General features: G+C 45.8%; 1 pseudogene; it reads left to right on the top strand.

The window, feature by feature from the left end:
* The first annotated feature begins 21 nt into the window (after positions 1-21).
* Positions 22-24,816, top strand: LOC138998580 (ephrin-A2 pseudogene; annotated as a pseudogene).
* Positions 24,817-24,927: the final 111 nt, after the last annotated feature.

Raw genomic sequence — 24,927 nt, 5'->3', positions numbered from 1 at the left:
CTGTCCCCACTATGACAGGATATGAACTTTGAGGACGTGGTCATTGCCTTCTCTCAGGAGGAGTGGGAGCTTCTTGATGAGGTTCAGAGACATCTGTACTGCGATGTGATGCTGGAAATGTTTGCACTTGTAGCATCTGTAGGTAAGACCTTCACATCTCTCCTTGTGTCCTGAGGTGATGTTCTCTCTTACTTTATTCTCCAGGCATAGCACTCTATCTCTCACAGCCAGACCATGGGTTCTGCAAATATTCCTCACTGTCTTTTCAAATGTGCTATGGCTGCCAGTGCTGAGCACTGTGGAGAGCCCTGAGCAATAGACTCCACAAACTTCTCTTACAACATTTGCCTCAGGAAGTGCAGGAAATTTCTGGAAGTCAGGGGTCTTACAGACAGCTTAATGGATCCCACCTGTTGTTTCTCTTCCTGGGAAGGTGACTATATTTGGATCCATGGTTGCCACCTCTGCTCCTTTCCTATAGCTAAACTCCTGGGTGACTGTCTGTGCCAGACTATGGTCTTTACTTGCATTAACCATGGGTTGTTCTTGTAAGACCCTCCTTCATACCAGGAACCAGCTCTTTCCCATCAGTGTTCAGATGCAAGTGCCACTTGCTACACCACATTCCTACCTTATCTTTTACCTACTTTCCTCTATCTGACATGTCACTTCACCTGTGACTTCCTGGCTTTGTGCTATGTTAACATTGTGGCATTTTTACATCACCTGTTCCTCTGGATTGCTGCCTCTGCAGTATTCTTTAACACTGACTTACACATGTGTTATGAAGTGCACATATATGCTTAAGCAGGTTTCAAACACCAGCTACTCATTTATTGAATTTTTCTTTAAATAAGACATAAGCAAAAATCTGCACAGTTTGCCTATGTCACCTGCAGACAAGCCCTACTGAACACTGTTAGCCTAAGAAAGGGCTGGAAGTCTTACCTCTCTCCCATGTGATGCTTTTCATCTTTGTGTCATATTCCCAGGGTAGTCTTCCTTCTTTTATGATCTGCAGAGGCCCAGAACTTCACAGAAGCCTCTTATTAATGCTTCCTGCACATCTCTTCTTTTCTGAAAATTGCATGGAGCCCAGCTGTCATAGGCCACCTACTTTGTAATGGAACTTCCCCCTGTCACTGCAGTCTTCATTCATTTCCTCACCTTTTTTCTGTTTTCAGGTTGTTGGCATAAAATGGATAATGAGGAGGCCTATTCTGATCAGAGTGTTTCTGTTCAAGGAGAGTCACGTGTCAGGGCTTCTAAGACAGCTCCAGCAACCCAGAAGTCACATTCCTGTAAGCGGTGTTTCTCAGTGTTAAAAGATATTTTGCACCTGACTCAGTCACAAGTGGAATACTTTGAGCACAAATGCTTCTTCAGTGAGGCATGTGTGAGAGACTTCTGTTTCAGTGAAAACCCTCACCAGCAACAGAAGGATGTCAGTGGAGAAACATCCTGCAAAGAAGCTATGGACATGCCCTCGTTTGTGACCAGGTGCAGCTTCTACTTCTCAGAGGTGACTTCAAAGAGCAAGGAGGTTGGGAAAGACATCCAAGCTCCCTCAGAGCTTCTCCAGCCCCAGGCTTCTCAGAACACTAAAGAACCACACTGTGGCAGTGAGGTTTCACAAGAATATCTCAGTGGAAAATGTCATCACCAGTGGGCTGAATGTGAAATAGCTGCCAGACAGAAACAGAAAATTGTTGAATCTCAGGATGTCTGTTCTGGAGAACTGGTTTATGAGTGTGACACATGTAGGAAAGTTTTCAGACGAAACTTTAACCTCATTATACATAAGAGAGTTCACACTGGAGAAAAGCCATATGAGTGTACAGACTGTGGGAAGTCCTTCAGTAACAGTTCCACCCTCATTCAACATCAGAGAATTCACACTGGAGAAAAGCCTTATAAATGTAGTGAATGTGGGAAGTCTTTAAGATATAAGTCTTATGTCAATCAACACCAGCAAGTTCACACTGGAGAAAAGCCATATGAGTGTACAGGTTATGAAAAGTCCTTCCATGAGAGTTCTACCCTCATTCCCCATCAGAGAATTCACACTGGAGAAAAGCCTTATGTGTGTAGTGATTGTAGAGAATCTTTCAGATATAGGTCTGATGTCAATAAGCACCAGCGAGTTCACACTGGAGAAAAGCCATATGAATGTACAGATTGTGGGAAGTGATTCAGTAAGAGTTCCACCCTCATTCAACATCAGAGAATTCACACTGGAAAAAAAGCCTTCTGAGTGTACAGATTGTGGGAAATCATTTACCCAAAAATGTAACCTTATAAGACACCTGAGACTTCACAGTGGAGAAAAGCCTTAAATGATTAGGGAATGTTTCCTTTTTCTTACTCAGAATAACAACACTGAAGTTGACGTTTCAGTGCACTGGATGACACCCACCCAGATGAGGTACACGGTTAAAGCAGAGTTTATTCTGCTATATTTACATATTATTTATTTTTCATACCAACAACTCTAATCCTACATTTCCCACACTCTACATTTTTCTCCCTCCCTTTTATAATCTCTCTTTCTGACTTACCCAGTCTTCCATGCAATCATTCATTTTCCATCCTTTAGATTAGTTCATATTTTTTATAATTTTTTGTGCACTATATGGTGTATACTTTTTTTTTTTACAAATACTGCTTTCCTTAATGCCACAGATATTTTGAGATCCAATAAATATTTATTATGTGAATATTGAATTAGTTTTATTGCTGAGTATTGTGTTCTATTGATAACAACTTTATATATTGATCTCTCTATAAAATTGGTTATTTCCAGATTTGGTGTATTATAAATAAATCTGTTTGGAATATTTGTGTTCAGTTATTTAATAGATCTTTTGCTAGTCAAACATTTGCAATCTAGGTTAATATTTCACATTTTAATGTCTGCAGAACTGTGATCTAAAATGGTCATGCACTTTGCCTTCCCACCCAGGCACAGTATATAAAAATTCCAGTTTTTTCAACCCTGCCATCACATTTGGTGGTTAATCCTTTTAAATGGTAGGCCTGGAATTGCCTATATGTGAAATTGCTTTCGTTTTAATTCTGTTCCATAAGAATTTTTGATGGTGAACATTATTTTATATTGTCTTTATCTCCTTTGTTAAAATGTTGGCTCAGGATTTTTGCCTTTTTAAAAATAACTTATTATTTTTACCTATATGAGGACACTTCACAGTCTGAGATATATATTTGAATTTCACTCATTCCTCTATAACTCAACTGACTTCTTTCCTGTATGCAACTATAGGTTTTTAATACTGTAAGGAAAACTGATTTTCTCAATTTTTATTCTATGTACAATTTAAGCCCACGTGTACCTTATACTTACAGGTTTTATATGCATGGTTAACATTCTCCACCATTCTTCTATAAGTCTAAGCATTCAAAAATACATTAAGTGAATTCTAAGTTCATAGTCTTTGTTAATTTCCATCATATAAATACCCTCATTGTGGTTAGTTTCAAACTGCCAAAATGATGGCACTGAACAAGGATATATTTCAGTAGCAAATCATTATATTTTACTAGAGGCCCAGTTTATGAAATTTGTGTACAGGGCAGTGAGGAGGGAGCAGGTCCCTCAGCCCAGCCTGCACCCTTTCACAATCCAGGACCCCTCCGGGGATGTCCAACTGCCAGTAAGGTCCAATTGGGCCTAAACTGGCAGTTGGGCATCCCTATTGCAATCCGGGACTGCTGGCTCCTAACCGCTTGCCTGCCTGCCTGCCTTATCGCCCCTAAACCCTCTTCCTGCCTGCCTGATGCCCTTAAATGTTTGCCTTCCTGCCTGAGTGCCCCTAACCACTCTTCAATCCTGATATTATGACCTCTGAAATAGTGGTGTCCTGGGACTGTCTTACATCTCTTCTAGTCCTTGGACCTGGGGCACTGGAACCTCTTATTAATATTTCCTGTACACTGCTTACTTTCAGACAATTGCATGGAAACAGTGTATTTTGTAGAATACATGTTTGAATCAGATCATCCCCATGGGACCACAGTCAACATTCATTTCCTTATCATTCTGTGTTTTTAGGTTTTTGTCAGAAAATGGAAGATAAGGTGGCAACTTCTGTGTAGAGTGTATCTGTGGAAGGTCAGTCACAGGTCAGGGCTTCTAACACAGCTTCGGCAAGACAGAAAGCCCTTCTGTGTAAGTGTTGTTTCTCAGTGGTAAAATATACCATGCACCTGACTTAATTAGAAGCAGCATTCTTTGGGGATTCATGTGTGAAACTATTCTCTTTGAGTGACAAGCCTCACCAGTACTCGACACCATAGTATTCATATGGGAGAAAAGCCGTATCAGTGTAGTGATTGTGGAATGTTCTTTAGAAAAAAAGTTACCCTAATTCAGCACCACAGAGTTCACACTGGAGAAAAGCCTTAGGAGTGTAGTGATTGTGGGAAGTACTTCCGTGATAGCTCTAACCTCATTAAACACCATAGAGTTCACACAGGAGAAAAGCTTTAAATGGGCAGGGAGTATTTTATCTTTCTGACTCAGCATAACAACAACTACAGAGAAGGTTTTAGACCCATTTACCTAAATATAAAAACCTTTTTGTCAGAACATACACTCTGCTAGATTCCTCATAAGTTTCAGGATCTAGTGGGACTTTAAGGAGCTGTGTTGCACTTGCTAACCTCCTTGGGCCCACAAGCCTACTGATGTCACTGTGAGTATTTGTGCAGAAGCTATTTCACCTCTACCACCTGGCTCACCCGAAGAGTATGCAGCATTCACAACCCCTCCTTGTTCAGAAGTTGTGCTTGAGAAAATTATGAATACTCAGCTCCTGGCTGGATCTTAATTCCTTTCTCTATGACTAGAGGATTGTTCTGACCCAAGTTTCGTCCAGGGCACCTGTCCTTAGCCAGGAAGTGCTACCTCTGTCAAGGACATTGTGCTTCTCACATCATGTGATGAATTGTTTCAGATTCCAATTCACTAACTTGCAAACCGCTTGCTGTCCTTTGCTCTGGTTTATGATCTTTTTGTAAAGGTGTTTTTTCTTTTGTACCATTAGTTTTGTTGGTTCTATTCACACCCTGAGATGAATGGAAAAACTTGTGATCTGTCAGCATGTAGGGTAAACAAATATAGTGGCTCCTAAACTTTCTGTGCTTTGGAAGGCACAGCATGATAACAGAACATTTCTCTTTGTCAAATGTTGGCTTATTTTGTATTGCTGCCCAAGGTCTTAAAAGAAAGACTGCAGTACTTTCTGGTTCTAATTTGCAGTCTGGTGCCTCTTTTATTGGTGAGGTCAATGTTTTCCATGAAGAGAAGGCCTTCGCTATTGTTCCGTGAACAATGTGAATTATATTCTCCATCACAGTATGTATTACCTCATTCCCAGCAATGTTAGGGGAAATCCTCCCCACATGCTGTAAAGGTGCCATGTGCCGTGATGTATGAAATTTCATATGCTGGTGTCATTTGTTGTAAGACTCTGATGTTTAGATGGAACCAACATTAGGACAGAAACACTGTATTCATAGTGAATGGGAAAGACTACAGTGACTTAGATGAAAAGTGCCTCTTCTGAATATTTTCCACAAATGATCAAAGGTCTGTGGTGTTGGGGTCAAACCCCAACAGGTCCAGGGTCCTTAAACGTGTGGGCGGAGTTGGAGAAGAAGGAATGACACGGAGACAGCATTCAGTTGATCAGCAGCCTAGCCAGGATCTCCAGCCAAGTTCTGTCTAGGTTCTCCAGCCAGGTTCTGTCGCCAGGTTCTGTCTTTTATTATCTTGTTACATCTGTCTTTATACCAGTTGATTTTAATCCTATCAATTTCTATTCCAAAGGTCAGGGCATTTCTTATCTCCATTCCAGGGAGTAAAGATTATGTAGCTTAAGCATGATTGTTTGTAGTTAAAGTGATTAACTACCCGCCTGGCACTTAGTTAAGGGGTTTTATTCCCTCCTTAACTTCAGGGAAAAATCCCTGCCTGGGGAAACAACCTTTCTCAGAGAGGTGACCTTGGTTAAAACACATAGCGAAAAGAAGGTGAGCAAACATTAGGAAGAGTATGCCATATACACCCAGTCCCTTGAAACATACGCTGTGCAGATGTTTCTTCCCTGCAGGGACTGTGTCAAGCAGCAAGGATGGACCGGCTTCCAGCACTGTGGCTTATGTGACCTTTGTGTACAGTTCTCAGGACCTCCATACCTGTTTCCTGTGGCTGACGTCATTGGCAGAAAAAAAATAATCTAACAGGTTTTTTCTATTCCTCTGGCCCTTCTGGGTTGTTCAGCTCAAAATTTGCTCATCAGTCAAGACCTAAAAGATACGGAAAGGATAATCCTGTAATCAGTCTAAAAATGTGTCTTTTATAACCAGTCAGAATTCCTGTTGATTCTGATGGCTATGGTCTTCACTGCTTGCCAGTGTTTGCTGCCACTGAGACAAGGCTGTTCTGCCCAGGAAATGAGAATTGACATGCAACAAAGCGCACTTTTCTAATGTGTACTACTTGGTGAGCTTTGACATAAGGATAAAACTGTGAAACTGTCACACATTAAATATGATTATCTGTCACCAATATTACCAGGTGAGGCAAAAATTGATTTAACAGTTCTAAGAATACTAAACAGAGATTCTTTTAAAAAATATTTGAATAGCCCTGACCGGTTTGACTCAGTGGATAAAGCGTCGGCCTGCAGACTGAAGGGACCCAGGTTCGATTCCAGTCAAGGGCATGTACCTTGGTTGCGGGAATATCCCCAGTAGGGGGTGTGCAGGAGGCAGCATATCGATGTTTCTAACTCTCTATCCCTCTCCCCTCCTCTCTGTAAAAAATCAATAAAATATATTTTTAAAAAATATTTGAATAATTGTTTTATTGTTTGTTTGTTTGTTTTAGGGAGAGGAAAGGAAAAGGGAGAGGGAGATAGGATGTTCTCTTGCCTCTTCCCTGCCACCTACAGGTGATGGAGATGGTCATGTGCCCTGACCTGGAATGGAACCAGCGACCTTTCAGTGAATGGGACAACGCCCAGTCAACTGAGCCATATTGGCCAGGGCCGAGTATATTCTCGTATTATTATTTGTTCATTATATTTGTTCATACCATCAAATCTAAACCTATTTTTGATACCTCCTGCCCTTTTATAATCTCTCTGTTTTCCTCAGGCCTCAATGCAGTCATTGATAGTCCTTCCTATACAATAGATTCGTTCATATTTTTCATAATTTTATAGGCACTATAAGGTGTGTTGTTTACCAAATAGTAGTTTTCTTCATGCAACACAGTTATTTTGAGATCCAACACTTATCCTTACTTGTATAGTTATTTTTTGATTGGTGAGTAGAATTGTGTTCTATGGATAATGACTTTGCCTTTGATATGTCTATGATGATGGTTATTTCAAGGTTTCAGGTATCATAAATAAATCTTCTGGGAATATTATTGTTCAGTTATTTCTATTTATGTATATGTTTTACTTATCAAACTGTTGTTGTGTAGGTGAATGTTTCACACCTTAACATATGTGGAAGTGTGACCCAAAATGGTCATTGTTTTTGCCTTCCACAAAACCACAGTATAAAATAAATCCAGTTTTTATGCAACTCTGCCAGCACATGCAATGGTTAATCTTTTGAAAGAGAACCCAAAATTGAGACTAGTGTTAACTCACTTTTGTTTTAATTCTATTTACCTAAGAATTTTTGATGGTGAACAGTTTTTCACACATTTATTTACACTGTCTTTATCTCCTTTGTTAATAAAGTCAGCTTCTAATCTCTTTCAAATTGTTTAAATAAATTCATTATTTTAACCTGAAGGTGGACTGTGTAGAATCTAAGACAGATGTTTGAATTTCACTCATTCCTCAATGAGTCAAGTGACTTCTTTGCTATATGGAACCACAGGTTTTGAATACTGGAAGGAAACTTGTTTTTCTTCATTTTTATTTTATGTTCAATTTAAGCAAACTTGTAGCATATACTTATACATTTATTCTACATTGTTTACATTCTACGGTACCACTTTTTTAAGTTTAAGCATTGAATAATACATTAAGTGAAGAGTAGCTTTATAATCTTTGTTAATTTTCCTGTTGTAAATACTATCATCATTATCAGTTGCAAACTGCTAAAATGATGGCATTGAACATAGACATGTTAAGATATATCAGTAGCACATCATTATATTTTACTTGCAACATACTGATACAGTAGCAACAAATATGCTCAAGAACTCTCAAAGTAAAATAGAATTATTGGGAACTGTCAACTTTTAATACTTTCCTAAAGTTTGATGTAAGTATATCTGATTTAATGTATATATTTTTAAGCATATGCCTTTGGTGTTTCCATGCATTCCTGCATGGCTGAAACCAAGTTCCTCCTGCCCTTACCAGTGCCTCATTCTCGGCATATAAAAAACAGATGCAAAAATGCAGTCTGCCTTAGAAATCGTTTACCTGAAATATACCCATGTAAAAGACACTTATGAAACCCCATGAATCCTAGCTTGCCTTCCACCACTCTCTGTCATCATGATGGTTTTTGTATCTATCTACTCACACATTATTGGGTAATATACATAAATTGCTACATATGTCTTGCTGTGGCCAAATTGTTCAGTGGGTTGGAGAATCATCTCAATGATATGCCAAGGTTACAAGTTCTATCAGAGGTCGGGCAATTACAAGAATCAACCGCTGAAGGTATGAAAGTAATGGAACAAAAGAACTGTGTGTGTCTCTGTCCCTATTTTCCTCTCACTCTAAAATCAATATATGTGTTTATTCACCCAGTCAGTCCACACACATGTGAACACCAGCACAGCCCAGGGGCCCCATAGTGACCAGCAGCCAGGGTTCACATGAGGGTAGAGCAGGCAATGGTCCAGAGAACAGTATGCGAGGTGCTGTTGCTGTAAGTGTGGCAGGTGGGGATCCTGGGCTAAGCTGCACAATCACCCACAGGGGATGATGGCATCCCTGGGACTAAAAACAAGCTGGAAAAAGCTTTGGTCTAAGACAGTGGTGGGCAAACTGCGCTCAGCAAACCGAGGCTCGCGAACCACATGAGGCTCTTTGGCACCTTCAGTGTGGCTCTTCCACAAAATACCGGCTCTTCCACAAAATACCGACTTCTGCCCATGGGCCACGAAGTTTCGATCACACTGTATGTGCGCGCCCGCACATGGTATTTTGTGCAAGGGGCCAAAGAGCTGCATGTGGCTCACAAGCCGCGGTTTGCTGACCATGGGTCTAGGACATGCCACTTGTGGTTTCGGCACCTCCAGTCAGGGGCTGAGACTGGGTTATTTCACAATCAGATGGTTGAGAAGCCCAGAACCTTTCAGGTGTCAAGGCTGGGAGCAGCAGTGGTAGCTGGGCTGGTGGGTGTGTGTGGGCAGGAATAACCCAGGGCAGTTGCCAGGGAGAGTTGGTGCTGGGCCGAGTATGTGGCTCTCAGTCCCTCCCTAGTCCTAGTCCAGGCTGGTGGCTGCTCTGTTCTTTGGGGCCATGATTAGTGGGAAATGGAACAAGCTCTGTTGCAGGTGTTCCTGGGATGTAGTGACCTGGGATCAGCATGTGCTACAAGAAAACTTTGACCCAGGCAGGGCCAGCCTAGTCCACTGTAATGAGTTGACCCCGACATTGCCATGCCCAGGGAGGGAGAGGAGCTGTCTCTGCAGAGGCTGATTCCCTATCTGCCCAGCAGGAGGGGTGCAGATTGCTGAGCCAGGTGGTCCTGTCCTGGGTTACCAGTGTCTTGAAGTTTAGCCACTAAGGAGGTTCCAGATATTTATCAATCCAGAGAGAGAAAGTGTCCCTGATCTTTCCTTCATGGGTAAGCATCCACCCTGCTGCACTGAGCCTGCTCTACTGCCTGCACAGCCCACCCCTCTACACCCTTTCCTGGCTGTGCCTGTGATGTTCCCACTGAAGGTGAGACATGCTCATGAAGTGAGTTGATGGACCCTGAACTCTGGGCATAGTGTGCTGCTGGGGTGTGTGGGTGAAGGAGCAGAGAGGTTGGGGTCTGGGACAGGGCTCTAGAGGGGCAGGGTCCTTGAGTGGTTGGGCTGAGGAAAGGCTCTAGGAATGATAATTGGAATCAGACTGGATATAGAGGCAGCAGCAAGGGCGGGCACAGCTGAAACATGTAAGGACCGGGGGCATGGACACTGTTGACCCCAACTGTTCCAGACTCTGGAGATACAGAGTCCCCTTCCCTTAGGAGCTGGAGTCCTAGTGGAGGACAGCCCACAGAGAGTGAACAGGACAGCTGTGACAGGCGACAGGAGCTCAGGCATAAGATGAATGATGGTGGTGGTCAGTGGGGCCTCCCTGAGAAAATCTGGGAAGGGGTGGCAGAGTCCAGTTGGAAGGCCTGCTGGATTTAGGCTTCCATTTGGGAGATGCCCCAACACCGGTTGGGGCAATTACAGGAATCAACTACTGAAGGTATGAAAGTAATGGAGCAAAAGAACTGGTGTGTGTGTATCTCTCAATCCCCATTTTAATCTCACTCTAAAGTCAGTATATGTGTTTATTAACCAGTCAGTCCACACACATGTGAACACCAGCACAGCCCAGAGGCCCCATGGGTTGTGCTGGTGTTCCCCCAATTTGGGAGATGAAGGCAGGTCACTGTGGCTGCTTTGGACAACTGGAATTAGAAAGGGGGATCCTGGCTGGCATGTGGGCGCTGTGGCAGGACTTGACCTTCTCCTCAGGAGGCCTCAGAGTTTGCCTCCAGCCCCAGGCTGTCCTCAGAAGAGCTTATGGGCAGCCCCATCAGAAAAATTATTGCCAGAGGGAAATTCACAGTCCTGAAAGCACATAAAAAATCCAGGGGCTTAAACATGTTTGCTTATTTATGAGTAAAAGTGCATTTGCAAATTGCTTTAGTTTACTCACCACAAGGATAGTTCTCCAGGGCAAAATGACAAAGACAGAAATGTACAAGGAAACAGTGATGATGGTAAGCTTCCACAGAATTTCAAAAACTGGCTGGAGGACACTGTAATGGGGCAGGATATACAATAGGTGAAATACTATGTGAGATAATGCCTTAGGCATTTACAATACATTTGTCTCAGGAAATCATCTTTATAATCCCAACACCAGCCTCCAACAGACTGTCAAACTTCAGAAGGAAGTCAGGGGAAGGAGGTGATAAGGGATCAACCAAAGGACTTATATGCATTCATATAAGCATACTCAATGGACACAGGCACTAGTGGGTAAGGGCATGTGCTGAGGCGTGGGGGTGGCTGGGCAGAACTCCATGGGGGAAAAAGGAGTTATATGTAATACTATATGTAATACTTTACACAATAAATTATTTAAAAAATAGGGATAAAATAAAAGGAACCATGACCTCCTGATTCTAGGTTGAAGCTCAACCACTGAGCTACACCAGCTGGACTGCATTATTTTAAAATTTACCAAAATACATATTTTTTTATTGTTGACATATTATCAATGTCTCCCATTTCCCCCTCTGTGTATATTCTTTGGTGGATCTCTTGCATTTCTCTCCACTCCTTCCCCTCAGAGATCCGTTAGTCGACTCCAGTTAGCCAGGCCTCTCGTCCCATCTAGTCCCTTCCCAGGAGTCACTTGCTGGTCCACAACACCTTAATTCACCTAAGTCAGGGGTAGGCAACCCCTGGCATGCGTGCCAAACATGGCACGCCAGTAACTTCCTGGCACACAAAACGCTCTCTTATAATCTATTTACAATTTTTTTCTTAATATCGACTTTTTTATTTTTCAGATAAATTCATTGTAGGTGCATCTTAGATAAATAAATAATTTTACATAACAAGTTATCTTAAAGACCATAGACATGGATTGACGAGAGAGGGGAAGAGCAATTTCAATAGTGTCAAAAACAAACTATTGAGGACTTGGAATGCCATTCCAGAAAATTTTTTCTGTTTAAAATACTTTGCAACAGCGTTACTCTCCATGTTTTCATCCAAATACGCTTATGAATCTTTGTTCTCAGTGATGAGTTTTGTTAAGTCTCGTAATAGGAGTAGCCTGATGGATGAAAGTAGTAGCTCATGAGAGAAACCAGGATGGCGGCATAGGTAAACAGTGGAAATTGCTGCCTCGCACAACTACTTCAAAAATCCAACTAAAAGACAAAACGGACATCATCCAGAACCACGGGAAAGCTGGCTGAGTGGAAATTCTACAACTAGAAGGAAAGAGAAAAGCACACTGAGACTCAGAGGAGGTGTGGAAGTAAAGGTCAGAGGTACGGAGGTGCACACTGAAAGGGCTAGCAACTGAGGATACAGTTGTCTTTTTCAATTGGGAGGGAGACACAAGCTTCTGACTGTTCTGAACTCCAGTTCCAGGCGAGTCTCTGGGAACCCAGACTCATATGGGGAGAAACTGGACTGTCTGGCATCGGTTGGAACTCGAGGGCAGCTTTCTCTCAGAGGTGCTTGCAGTGATTACTGGGACACTGAGACCTGTGGCCTCTTAGGGTAGGACTGAAGATCAGCCATAGCTGTTTGCTCCACCCTGCTGATTCCATGAGATCCTGCCCCACCCAAGCTGTGAGCAGAGGCTTTTGCATATGAAAGGCCTGGCCCTTTGCAATCTGAATATTACCTGACAAACTGCAGCTGGGCCAGAGAGACCCAGAATTTCCAAGAGAAGGCCCAAGGCCCCACAGCAGCTTGCATTGCTTCACAGCTGGGCCTCATCTGTGCACCTCCAAACCCCAAACAAAGAAGAGAAATCTGCACATCTCTCCATAACTCCTGCTGGGTAGCCTCAGACAGAGGCTAAATTAGCACCTCTTCAGAGATCCAAGAGCCAGTTTACCCAGTGGTCAGAGTGGGACCATCCAGATTACAACTCCTCAGATCCATAAGGGACACACTCACGGAGCAGACTCAGTGAGCACCAAAGCCCCACTGAAGCAAGTATCACCCCTAAGAGTGTCTCCAGCACAGAAGTTATCCCACTGTAGACACAGCTGATCTTCATAGCCAATTGGCCTGGAGGTAAATTTCTCCCAGTGATGCCTACAACAATCAAGGCTTCATTACAAGACTGTTCACAAAGCCCACAAAGGGGAGCATCAAGAGTGTCCACGTCAGGTAATTGGGGAGGCTGAGCCACTGGGCCCTATAGGACACCTAGCACAGAAAGCCACTCTATCAACACAGGGAAGCAGCCAAAATGCAGAGACAAAGAAATGTTATGGGTTGGCTCAGCGAGATAGACCACCGACTCCGAATTTAAATTTGAAAGCCTTTTTATTAAGCTGGCCAGCTGACCACAGCCCGTACCTTCCCCCTCTGGGAAGCCTCGCGGCATGTGGCAAAGAGCAAGTGTGCATTATGATTTTTATAGCAAAAGTGTTACCTTAGAAGCAAAACAGTGTTACCTTAGAAATTCACAGAAAGTTCATAAACACAAAAAGGGGGGTAAACAGAGTCACACCTGACTGGTCTAAGACAATCTAGCAATTTTTCTTCCATGGTTCCTAACCCTGCAACTCCCCTCCATACGTCAGTCCCTCCTCCCAGCACATACACAATCCTCATATCCTGGCAACACAATCCTTCTCCATACGTCAGTCCCCCCTCCTAGCACATTCTGTAACATTCTGTAACCCTTCCATGGCGCAGTCCCTCACCCTAGCACATTCCCTACTGGTCTTATGCCCGAATCAAATCTTTGATTCAGTATCCTCCTCTACGATATGAAATTGAGGAGGCATTTGGCAATGTAGGGATCAAGCCACCAGGGAAGAGTCTGGCATTTGATGGTGAAGAATTGGCCAGGGTCTTGGCCACTGACATAGAGTCTTAGTTACCATGTCTTTCTCCTTCCCATTGGTCAGTTCATCAGGCGAGAGGCATGAGGAGGACGGGGTTACAATTTCTAGTGCCTCTTTCCTGCGACTTTGATGGCGGTTGGAGTGCTCAGCACCAGCTGGTAGGGTCCATCCCATCTAGGTTCCAGGCTGCTAGGGTTGTGGCGCTTCACCCAGACGAGATCACCCAGAGAGAAGGCAGGCTGTGTTGGACTGGATCTCAGCACGTCCTCCTCCTGTACAGCTCTCACCACCCGTCGTGCTGACCTGGCGCTGCTCTGCAAAGCCTGTAAAGACTTAAGCAAATTTCGGGTAGAGAGACGGGCGACTTCCTCCTCCCCCAACCTGGGCACCAATGGGAGCGGTTGCCCAAACATTATCTCAAAAAGGAGTTAGCCCTTGGATATATGGGGTGTACCTAGCTCTGAGGAGAGCAAAAGGAAGGAGGCTTACCCAGTTTTCGCCAGTCTCTAATTTTAACTTAGTTAATGTTTCCTTTAAGAGCCAATTTATCCTCTCTATCTGTCCAAAACTCTGTGGTCTATAAACACAATGCAATTTTCAAGTAACTCTTAGGGCCTTAACTATGGATTGTAACTTTGGTGATAAACGCCAGGCCATCTTTGGACCCTATGTATAGTGGCAGGCTAAACCGGGGGACAATTTCAGTGAGGAGTTTTCTAATTATTACCTGTGCTGTCTCTGCCTTGGTTGGGTATGCCTCAGGCCAGCCAGAGAAGGTATCAATGAAAACCAGCAGGTACTTATACCCTCCTTGTCCTCCTGGTATCTCGGTGAAGTCCACTTCCCAGTGTTTTTCAGGGTTCTGACCTTGGAATCCCTGTCCCAGTGCGGCCACAACAGGGGCCCTTGGTTCACCTGGGCACACACTTGGCACCTTCTAGCCAACTCTTGAGATATTTTCTGGAGCCCTGGGATGTAAAATTCTCTTCCCAGTAGTTCTGATAGCTTCATTCCCCTCAGGTGGGTGCTCTGGTGGGTTTGGAAAGCGATGGTCCGCCCCAGGGCTTCTGGCATTATAGGCCTCCCATCTGGCAGAATTAGCCATCCAGCCTCTCCTTCCCGGGCCCTTAGTTTCTCAGCTAGCCTCTGCTCCTCTGGCAGATGAGTAGGCTTCTCTGGGAGCCTTCGTGCTGGCAGGGCTACGAGAACTTCTAGGGGTCCTACTGGTCTTTTAGCCAATTCCTTGGCACCTATATGGCTTCCAGGTGGTTAAGTATCTCAGGAGCTTTTTCCTTTCCTCCTGAGGTCAGGAGACTTCTTTAAGGTGGCTCCCGTGTCCTCCTGTAAGGGCAGTGTGAGGAGATATATCCCTGTAGTCCTGGGTAGGTCTGGCAGGGCCAGTGCCGGGGCGCTTACCAAGGCTTCTTAGATCTCCCCTGGCTTCTCCTCATGTGCCCCCCGCTACTGGGTACCTTCCTCTACGAAGCTGCTCCCGTTGTCCGTGTAGAGGGTCTCATCCGGATTCTGCAGGGCTGGTCCACAAGGTCCTCACGGAGGGAAGTGAGGGTAGTCAGTGTCTCCTCGCAGTCAGGCAAAGGGGCCTCTGCCTTCTTGTCAGGGAGGAGTATGGCAGGGTTCAAGGCGGCTGTTTTCAGGAAGCTGAAATGTTTACTCTTTGTCCCTTTCCCTACCACAGGGCCTGAGTGAGTGCTATGAGTTCCACAAGGAAGTCTACCTTTTGGCCCCCCACTGTCAGGGTCATTCTGGGTTCCTGGGGGCCAGCTGAGCCCCGACAACCCCAATCCACCTCCTCCACCAGCATGGGAGGGAGTCGGTTCCCTCGCATGTTCAGGGCACTCCCTTTTCCAATGTCCTTCCTTTCTACAAAATGCACATTGATTTTTCCCAAGCCTGGGTTGGACTCCTTTTCTTCTGCAAGGCTTTTCTTTGCCCTTGTTGTCTCTCCGGCCCCCTGGGCCTTCCTCCTCGCTCAGGGCCAGGAGGACCTTGGCCATCCAGGTGTTTAAACCTGCTGTCGGGTCCTCCTGATTGTCAAAAACCTTCTGGGCCACCTCAACCAACTTTGAGATTGATTTCCCCTCAAAGCCGTTTAACTTTTGTCATTTTTCCCTAATATTTGGGGCCAACTTGGAAACAAATGCAACATTGACAGCCCTCCGACTTTCCAGGGCATCAGGGTTAGGCCCCTGGACTGTCTCTGTCACCTTAGAGAGGTTTGTGGGTCTCCAAGCAGCAGCTCAGATGCCCCCTAGTAGAGTCTGGCAATACCAATCGAGAGCCTCCTTTCCCCTGTCACTATAGGGGTTCCAGTTGGGTTGCCTGGAGGGAAACACAGCCTTTAATCTGTCTTTTATTTGTTCTTTCAGAATGGACTAAAGGAGCTTTATTTCCCTACAGGGTCTTATATGTCACAGGACCTCATAGGGTCTGTAATTCCTGTAACAGAGGGCTAGTATTCACCACTTTATTAACCCCTCTGTTCTAGAAAGGCCTTCCCCAGTTTCCTACAGTTGAGGTTTTGTGCCACCCCTGACATGGGCATGGTCACACAGGCCTGTAAGACAGTATACAGGTTGCTAACTGTCAACTGTCTCTCAATAGAGACCAAAATTTAATGGGTATTCTTCTTTGCTCACCTGGGCAACTGCCCTCTCGGCAGCTAGACACCCTTTACTTTTTGGGTTCATTCCACATAGCTTTTTTCCAGGACAGTTAACACATAGGCCAGTTCTTTCTAGCTACAAATACAGTTTGTCCAATTTCCTTAAAATGTATTCTGGCACAGGAGAAAGTTGTTTTGCTGTACATAGGTAGCTTAATCCCTATACAACTGGGCTTGGACCTCTGCCTAGCAAATTGCAGTCTATAAGTTCAATATGCAGCCTCCGGTCCTCCTAACCCAACGAGGTTTCGGCTAGTCTCTGAGTCAGACTTCTCCTCTCTTGGAGAATTTCAAAGTCCTGATGGCTCCCAGGTCTAGGGAGAGTGCCCTTTTCTTAACTCTGTTTATTAGTTACAGGACCCTGCTTTCCTTGTCTTCCCACCAGTCCCCTTTATGGCAGAGCAGTAACCAGGCCTCTTTCAAGGGAGTGCACTGGAAGGGGATATTAGCCCCTCCTCTTCCAGCAGCAACAGGCACTAAACCCTTTCAGTACATTTGCAAGCAGGGAGCTTTTACTAGCTTCATCTGCAGCTTTCATAGATCCTAGGCTTGCTGCTCTATTTCTGGGGCTGTAGGAAGGCTAGTACCAATCACTGGCTTACGGCTTAACTGCTGTAGCCTGCAAGCCAAAGGCCTAAGTCTTATATTGCTTGTTGTAAAACACTCATTTCTCACTGGGCAGCAGCATTGAGGCAGCTCTAGTGTCAGGTAAATTTCTGCTGTTCTCCACTTTCTTGCTGCTTCTGCTGCTTCTTTTTTCAGGGCCACTGCAGGCAGCTCAGGCATCCAGCCCCCCTTCTTTTTTCATTAACTCCACAATCTGGTCTGGAGCTGGGAAATAGCGTCTCGATCTGCCTTGCATCCCCAGAGGGCTGCTTGTTTGGCCCCAGATCTATAGAGGGCCTGCCTGCCATAGTGGCAACATAGGAACTGCAGGACTGGCGGATGTCGCAAGGTCCTGCAGGTTCTCCCCCTCTCTCCCTGAAGGACCGGGGGAGCCTTTCCCTTCTGGGGCCCGGCCAAAAGAATTGTCTGTTTCTGTCCCAATTTTCCCTCGGGAGGCAAGCCCTCATTTACCGGGTTTCTTGGACAATATGTCAACCCAAACCTGAATATAAGGAATTTGATTAGGATGCCCCGGGCAGCCATGTATGACATAATGGACCCGGTAGGCAGTGGTCAGATCAAAAGACCCTGCATCCGGCCACCCTTCCTGGAAAGTGGGCCACTCCCATTCACAGAATCGCTGTAAATCAAAAGCATTAACATTATAACCTTTAAATCTACCCTAGAACTTCAGTTTAATACAGTAAATTACAACCTAGGTAAGAGCAGCTGATAGACAGAAATCTTTATTAACTAAGTGAGCTGATTCTCCTTAACAGTGAGCAAAAGACTCTGAGAAAAATAATTCTCGCAGCTGCCGAGAGACTTTGCAGACTGCCAAGGGGCCAGCCCAAACGTTCAGCCAAGCGTATGAACAGAAAGCAGAATAAATCAAAGTAGCTCTTACTTCACACAGACCAGTAATGATTTACACTTTCTTAATAGACCAGCCCAGGCTGGAGCTGTATCCAGTCTCCCTTCTCTGTAGTAATTTGGCCAGTCCCACACAAACAAACTTTGCCCGGACCCCATGATGATCGGTGGTGAGAGACAGACAAAGGAAGGGGTGACCTGTTTTCACAGATCCTCACTCAGATGCCCACCTGGCCGCGTCCCTTGGGAGCTTAGATTCGTCGTAGCTAAGGTGCACCCGTATAAACCCCGGGCCTGGTCACCTCCACATGGGGGTGAGTCACCGTTATGCCATATGACGAATCGCGGAACCGCAGGTTGGGGCCCACTCGGACTCCGTAACCGAAGTCGTGGAGCCACATAAAGGAGAGGAGAGGGCAGGCCCCCTCCCTCTACACTCACACACTTTCACCAGACATTCACTCAGAGTTTAAACAATCCACCCAATTCCTAACAAATTCCTAATTCTTGAGGGAGCTCTATAGCTTCCCGGGAGGTGATCAAGCTCCCCTTCCACTCACCGGAATGGGCCTGACTGATAGGGGGTCGACAAAGATGACTGACCCTATCCCATTTGACAAAGACAAAGACAAAGACAACAAGGAACAAAGACAAAATAAATCAGCCAAATGCAACCTAAGGTTGCCCGGAACCTGCAGCTTGCTCCTTGAAGTCCTGAAAATTTCCAAAAAACATTGCAGCAGGGTGCACACAGATGCAGACAACTTTTTGACAACAAATACCAAGACAAACAAATACCAGACAGACAAACTCAGTGCAGCCTACAGCCGCACGAACCAGGGACTCCGGCCACCGTCGTGGCCGTGGGTCAGGACCAGGAGTACCGCTGCGTCCAGCCCTCCGTATAGGTCCTTCCGTGGGACGTCCCAATTCCTGTTTAACGACCGGTCCCTTACCTCTCTCGAGAGTCCAGGTGGCTCGGTTTCTGAATTGAAAGTTTTGGGTGGACTGGAGGCCTCCTTGGTAGTCATTCTCCACAGGTGTGGGGTATCTTGCTGAGTGCCCGGCGACCAGTGGGGGAGAGCCTCCTGCCTTGAATAGGGAGTCCCTCTCCTCCCTTCTGAGGGAGAGCCTCCTGCCCTAAACAAGGGGTCCCTCTCACCCCTGCCAGGGGAGAGCCTCCTGCCTTAAATAGGGGGTCCCTCTCACCCTTGCCAGGGGAGAGCCTCCAGCCCTAAATAAGGGGTCCCTCTCCTCCCTGCCGGGTATCTCGCTGCGGGCCTCCAAATGTTATGGGTTGGCTCAACGAGATAGACCACTGACTCAGAATTTAAATTTGAAAGCCGTTTATTAAGCTGGCCAGCTGACCACAGCCCATACCTTCCCCCTCTGGGAAGCCTCGCGGCATGTGGCAAAGAGCAAGTGTGTATTATGATTTTTATAGCAAAACAGTGTTACCTTAGAAGCTCACAGAAAGTTCATAAGCACAAAGGGGGGTAAACAGAGTCACACCTGACTGGTCTAAGGAAATCTAGCAAGTCTTCTTTCATGGTTCCTAACCCTGCAACCCCCCTCCATACGTCAGTCCCTCCTCCCAGCACATACACAATCCTCATATCCTGGCAACACAATTCTTCCTCATACATCCCCCTCCCTCCCAGCACATTCAATTTCTCATGTCTTATTTCCTCCCCTTAGCACATTCTGTAACATTCTGGTACCCTTCCATGCCGCAGTCCCTCCCCCTAGCACAGTTCGAGGCAGCAAGCTCCGGCGTTAACTTATGCCGCCACCTTGGTTCTCCCTGTTTCAGGTTCTGATTCACCCACCTGCAAACCACTTACTGTCCTCTGTTCTGGATTATGATCTTTCAGTAAAGGTGTTTTTTTTCTTTTGTACCTTTAACTTTTGGGGTTATATTCACTGCCTTAGATAATTAGAAAGGAAAGTTGTGATCTGTCAGCATGTAGAGGTGAGCAAATATAATGGGGTCCCAAATTTCTGTGCTTTGTCAGGCACATAGTAATGACAGAAAATTACTGTTTGTCCAATATTGGCTTTTTATTTTTTGAATTGCTGCCAAGGCCTTAAAAAATGTCTGCATGACTTTGTGGTTCTAATTTGCCTCTATTATTGGTGAGGTCAGTGGTCACCCTGGAAAGGAGGATTTTGTTGTATTTCTGTGGACAATATTCATTATAGTCTCCTGTCACATTCTGTATTACATAATTATCAACAATGTTTAGGGTAGGGGTTCTTAACCTGTGGGTCGCGATCCCTCTGGGGGTCGAATGACCCTTTCACAGGGGTCGCCTAATACCATCAAAAAACATATATAATTACATATTGTTTTTGTGATTAATCACTATGCTTTAATTATGTTCAATTTGTAACAATGAAAATACATCCTGCATATCAGATATTTACATGACAATTCATAACAATAGCAAAATTACAGTTATGAAGCAGCAACGAAAATAATTTTATATATATATGGAGAGAGAGAGAGAGAGAGAGAGAGAGAGAGAGTCTGGCCAGTAACTTTTGCCATTTTTCAAATGAATTTATGATTTAACCAATAAGAGGACAGTTCAGCATCTAAGACATCTGTATTCAATTCATTCATTCCCTAAGGATTCAGTTGATTTCTTTGCCATTTGTAACTATGTTTTGAATGTTGGAAACAAAATTGTTTCCTCAAATTTTATCTTATGCACAACTTAATGCCCACTTGCATGATACACTTTTAAGTTTAATCTACATTGCTAACATTTTACACCATTCATTTTAAGTCAAAGCATACAATAGTAAATCAAGTGAAGTTAAGTTTTGTATTATTTGTCAATTTTCCTGATGGTAAATACTCTCATTATGATCAGTTTCAATCTGACAAAATGATGGTACTGAACATTGGCCTGCTAAGATATTTCAATAGAAAATCAATATACTTTAATTCCAACATTCTGTTGTGGTAGGTACAAATATACTCAAGAACATTCATGATAAAAAATAGTAAAATAATAGAAAGTGGCATTTTAATCATTTTTAAGCTTTTATGTAAGTATAATTTATTTAAAACATACATTCAAACAGTATTTTCTTATTGATTTCAGAGAGGAAGGAAGAGGGAGAGAGAGAGAGAGAGAGAGAGAGAGAGAGAGAGAGAGAAGCATCAATGATGAGAAAGAATCACTGATAGGCTGCCTCCTGCATGCACCACAATATGAATCCAGCCCTCCACCTGAGCATGTGACCTGACCGAGAATTGATCAGTGACCTGCAGGATCATAGGTTAGCACTCAACCAGTGATCCACACCAGCCTGTCTCTCCTATGATTTTCAGGAATCCCACTTGACCTGTAACCAGGGTAGCAATGAGCAGTGACAGCTCATCCAGTGCTCACCCCCTGAATCTGCACTCAAGGCCTCTTTTACTCTGAATGCCCAGTGAGCTAACAGGAGTCTCGCTTGGGCTCATTTATTTCCCACTATATTTCTAGAGAGCTAAAGGAGCCACACCTAGTCTCTCTGCTCTTTCTTGTTCTATCATAAGGCCTACATTTTTTCATTATCCCCAGTTTCAATTAATGTGCCCTCAAAATCTTCTGAACTTGTGTTGTGAAATCTTTTCTAACATGAAGTAAAAACTCAAACACTACTGACCAAGCTGAGGCAGACCCACTCTAGGCTCCTGTTCCTGTTCCTGAACACAGTTATGCCTGGGACATCCTATCTAATAATAGACAAACAGGGTAATTGACCATACCTGCCTACGCTCCCATTGGCTAATCAGCATGATATGCAAATTAACCACCAACAAAGATGGTAGTTAATTTGCATACATAGGCACCCACTGGCTATCGGCTATCGAAGCCTGCAATCAGAGCTGAGAGGTCCCCTGCCCAAGCCTGATGCCTGCGTCAGAGCCATTAGGCCCGGGCACGGGCGGATCAGGCAATCATGGGTAGCAGGGGCAGAGCCTTGATGGTGGGAGCTGGGGGTCCTCTGCCCAGGCCTAATGCTTTGGCCAGAGGCTTAGGCCTGGGCAGGGGTAGAGCCAGCAATCACGAGAGTTGGGGGTCCCCTGCCCAGGCCTAATGCCTGGGCCACAGGCATTAGGCCTAGGAAGAGGTGGAGTGAGAGATCGCGGAGAGCTGGGGTTCCCCTTCCCAGGCCTAAAGCCTTGGCCAGAGGCATTAGGCCTGGGCAGGGGCGGTGCCAGCAATCACAGGTAGCAGGCTTGGAGCCAGCGATGGTGGGAGCTGGGGGTCCTCTGCCAAGGCCTAATGCCTTAGCCAGAGGCATTAGGCCTGGGCAGGGGCGGAGCTGGCAATCTCAGGGGGCTGTTGGTCCCCTGCATTAGGCCTGGGCAGGAGAGGAGCCTGCATTTGCGGGGAGCAGTGTGTCCCCTGCGCATGGTATTAGGCCTGAGCAGGAGTGGAGCCGGCATTTGTGTGGAGCTGGGGTCCCCTGCCCAGGCCTAAGGCCTTGGCCAGAGGCATTAGGCCTGTGCAGGGATGGAGTCAGCGATGGCAGGGAGCAGGGGCAGAGCCAGGGATCATGGGGAGCAGGAGCTGAGCCAAAGATTGAGGGAGCTGGAGATCCCCTGCCCAGGGCTAATGACTCGGCCAGAGGCGTTAGGCCTGGGCAGGGGCCAAGCCGGCAATTGGTGTGAACTACAGAGGAGACACCTTTTCTGACTGCTCATTGGCTTAGCTCCCTGTATGCCAGTGGTAATATTCTTAGTAACTTGTGTAATAAGAATCCAAATAGGTGATCTAGGGTTTTTTACCATACTCCTGGAGAAAAAAAGGAAGGTCCACAGCTGGAGGGTTAAGAAATGTCATATCCTGTCCTAGCTGGTTTTGCTCAGTGGATAATGCCCCAGCCTGCCCACTGCTGGTTCTGGGTTCAATTCTGACTAAGGGCATGTACCTAGGTTGTAGGCTCTTCCCTAGCCTGGGCCCAGGTCAGGGCTCATGCAGGAGGCAACCAATCAAAGTGTTCCTCTCACTTTAATGTTTCTCTGTCTTTCCCTTTCTCTTCCACATTCTCTAAAAATCAATGGAAACATATCCTCAGGTGAGGATAAAAAAAGAAAGAAAGAAATGTCATATCCTATGAAAGACACATCTTGAAAATGCCTATAGAAAGTTGTCATTTTTCATGGTAAAGGGACTGGAGTCCGTGTTGATGAAAACACCTTGGTGGCTGCGGTGACCGGCAGTGGCTGCAACAGCAGGGTGATGGGGCTGGTACCTTCCCCTGATCAGCCCGTCGCCTCCCACAAAGGGAGGCCAGACTGTGGCTTAGGTCTGCTCCCCAAGAGGAGCAGGGAGCAGGGAGTAGGACATCCCCCTAGGGCTCCCAGTATGTGATAGGGGGCAAGCTGGGCTGAGGGATGCTCCCCTCCAGTGCACAAATTTTTGTGCACTGGGCCTCTAGTTCTCTATAAAGACAGACGAAGGCATAATTTTGCTTAGAGGCCTTGGGAAACCTGATGGCCCTAATTCACCTTGTGCTCCCTAATCAAATCAATCTTAACAGTATTCCTTTTTTAATTGATTTTTTAGAGAGAGAGAGGGAGATGAGCTCCCTGCTGGGATGGAGCCCCCAACCTGGGCAGGTGCCCTGTCCTGGAATTGAACCAGAGATACTTTGGTTCATGGGTCCACGCCAAACCACTGAGCCATACCATGTGGGCAAACTATCTTTATTGTTGACTCTGTTACAAATAGACCCAATTCCCCCATCTTCATCCACCTTTGCCTCCCTCTGCCCTGTCCCCACCATATCTAGGCCCTCACCACACTATTGTCTCTATGTCCATGGACTATGCATATACGTATATACTTTTAAAATGTATTTTTATTGATTTTAGAGAGAGGAAGGAAGAAGAATAGAGAAATACATTAATAATGAAGGAGAATCCATGATTAGCTGTCTCCTGCACGTCCCCAACCCCAGCCAACTGAGAATTGAACCTACAACCCAGGTGTGTTCCCTGTCCAGGAGTAAAACTGTGACCTCATGGATCATAGGTCAATGCTCAAGCATTGAGTCACAACAGCTGGGCTATATTACTAGTATTTAAATTTTTTTAAAAAAAATGGCTCGGCGGTTGCAGCGGCGGCGGTGGCAGCAGAGGAGGAGATACGGCTGGCCGGTGGTGGCTGGACCTGGCCATGGCGCCCGCTGCTGCCTGTGCTTACTTCTGCTGCTCCTGCCGCCGCTGCCGAGGGCGCCTCAAGAGCCAACTCGGACCGCTACACAGTCTACTGGAACCGCAGCAACCCCAGGTTCCACACGGGTTCGGGGGACGACCGTGGGGGCTGCACGGTGGAGGTGAGCATCAGTGACTACCTGGACATCTACTGCCCGCGCTACGGGCGCGGCTGCTTCCAGCACTATGTGCTGTACATGGTCAAGGCGAGGGCCACGCCTCCTGTGACCACCTGCAGCGCGGCTTCAAGCCCTGGGAGTGCAACATGCTCGCAGAGCCCGGGGGCCGCTCAAGTTCTCCGAGAAGTTCCAGCTCTTCACGCCCTTCTCGCTGGGCTTCGAGTTCCGCCCGGGCCACGAGTATTACTACATCTCTGCCACACCACCCAATGCTGTTGACCGGCCCTGCCTTCGGCTAAAGGTTTATGTGCGGCCAAGCAATGAGACCCTGTGTGAGGCCCCTGAGCCCATCTTCACCAGCAATAATTCGTGCAGTAGCCTGGACAGTTGTCAGCTCTTCCTCAGCACTGTCCCGGTACTCTGGACCCTTTTGGGCTCCTAGTTCTGGCCCACATGATGCCGGCCCCACCTGGACGACCGAATCCAAGACCAAATAGAGGCGCCTGGCTCTCCCTCCACTGGTGCTGCCCCCACCTACAGGGGGTTTCTGCCCGCTCCAGAACCAGCCCCAGTGACGGGGACAGCCAACAGCCCCTGATGCC

The sequence above is a fragment of the Myotis yumanensis genome, unplaced genomic scaffold (assembly GCF_028538775.1).
Source record: "Myotis yumanensis isolate MYYU_CA2020_CCGP unplaced genomic scaffold, mMyoYum1.0.hap1 SCAF_20, whole genome shotgun sequence".
NCBI lineage: Eukaryota > Metazoa > Chordata > Mammalia > Chiroptera > Vespertilionidae > Myotis > Myotis yumanensis.
Note: the sequence above shows the minus strand (reverse complement) of the source record. Positions and strands in the feature narration are given on the sequence as shown.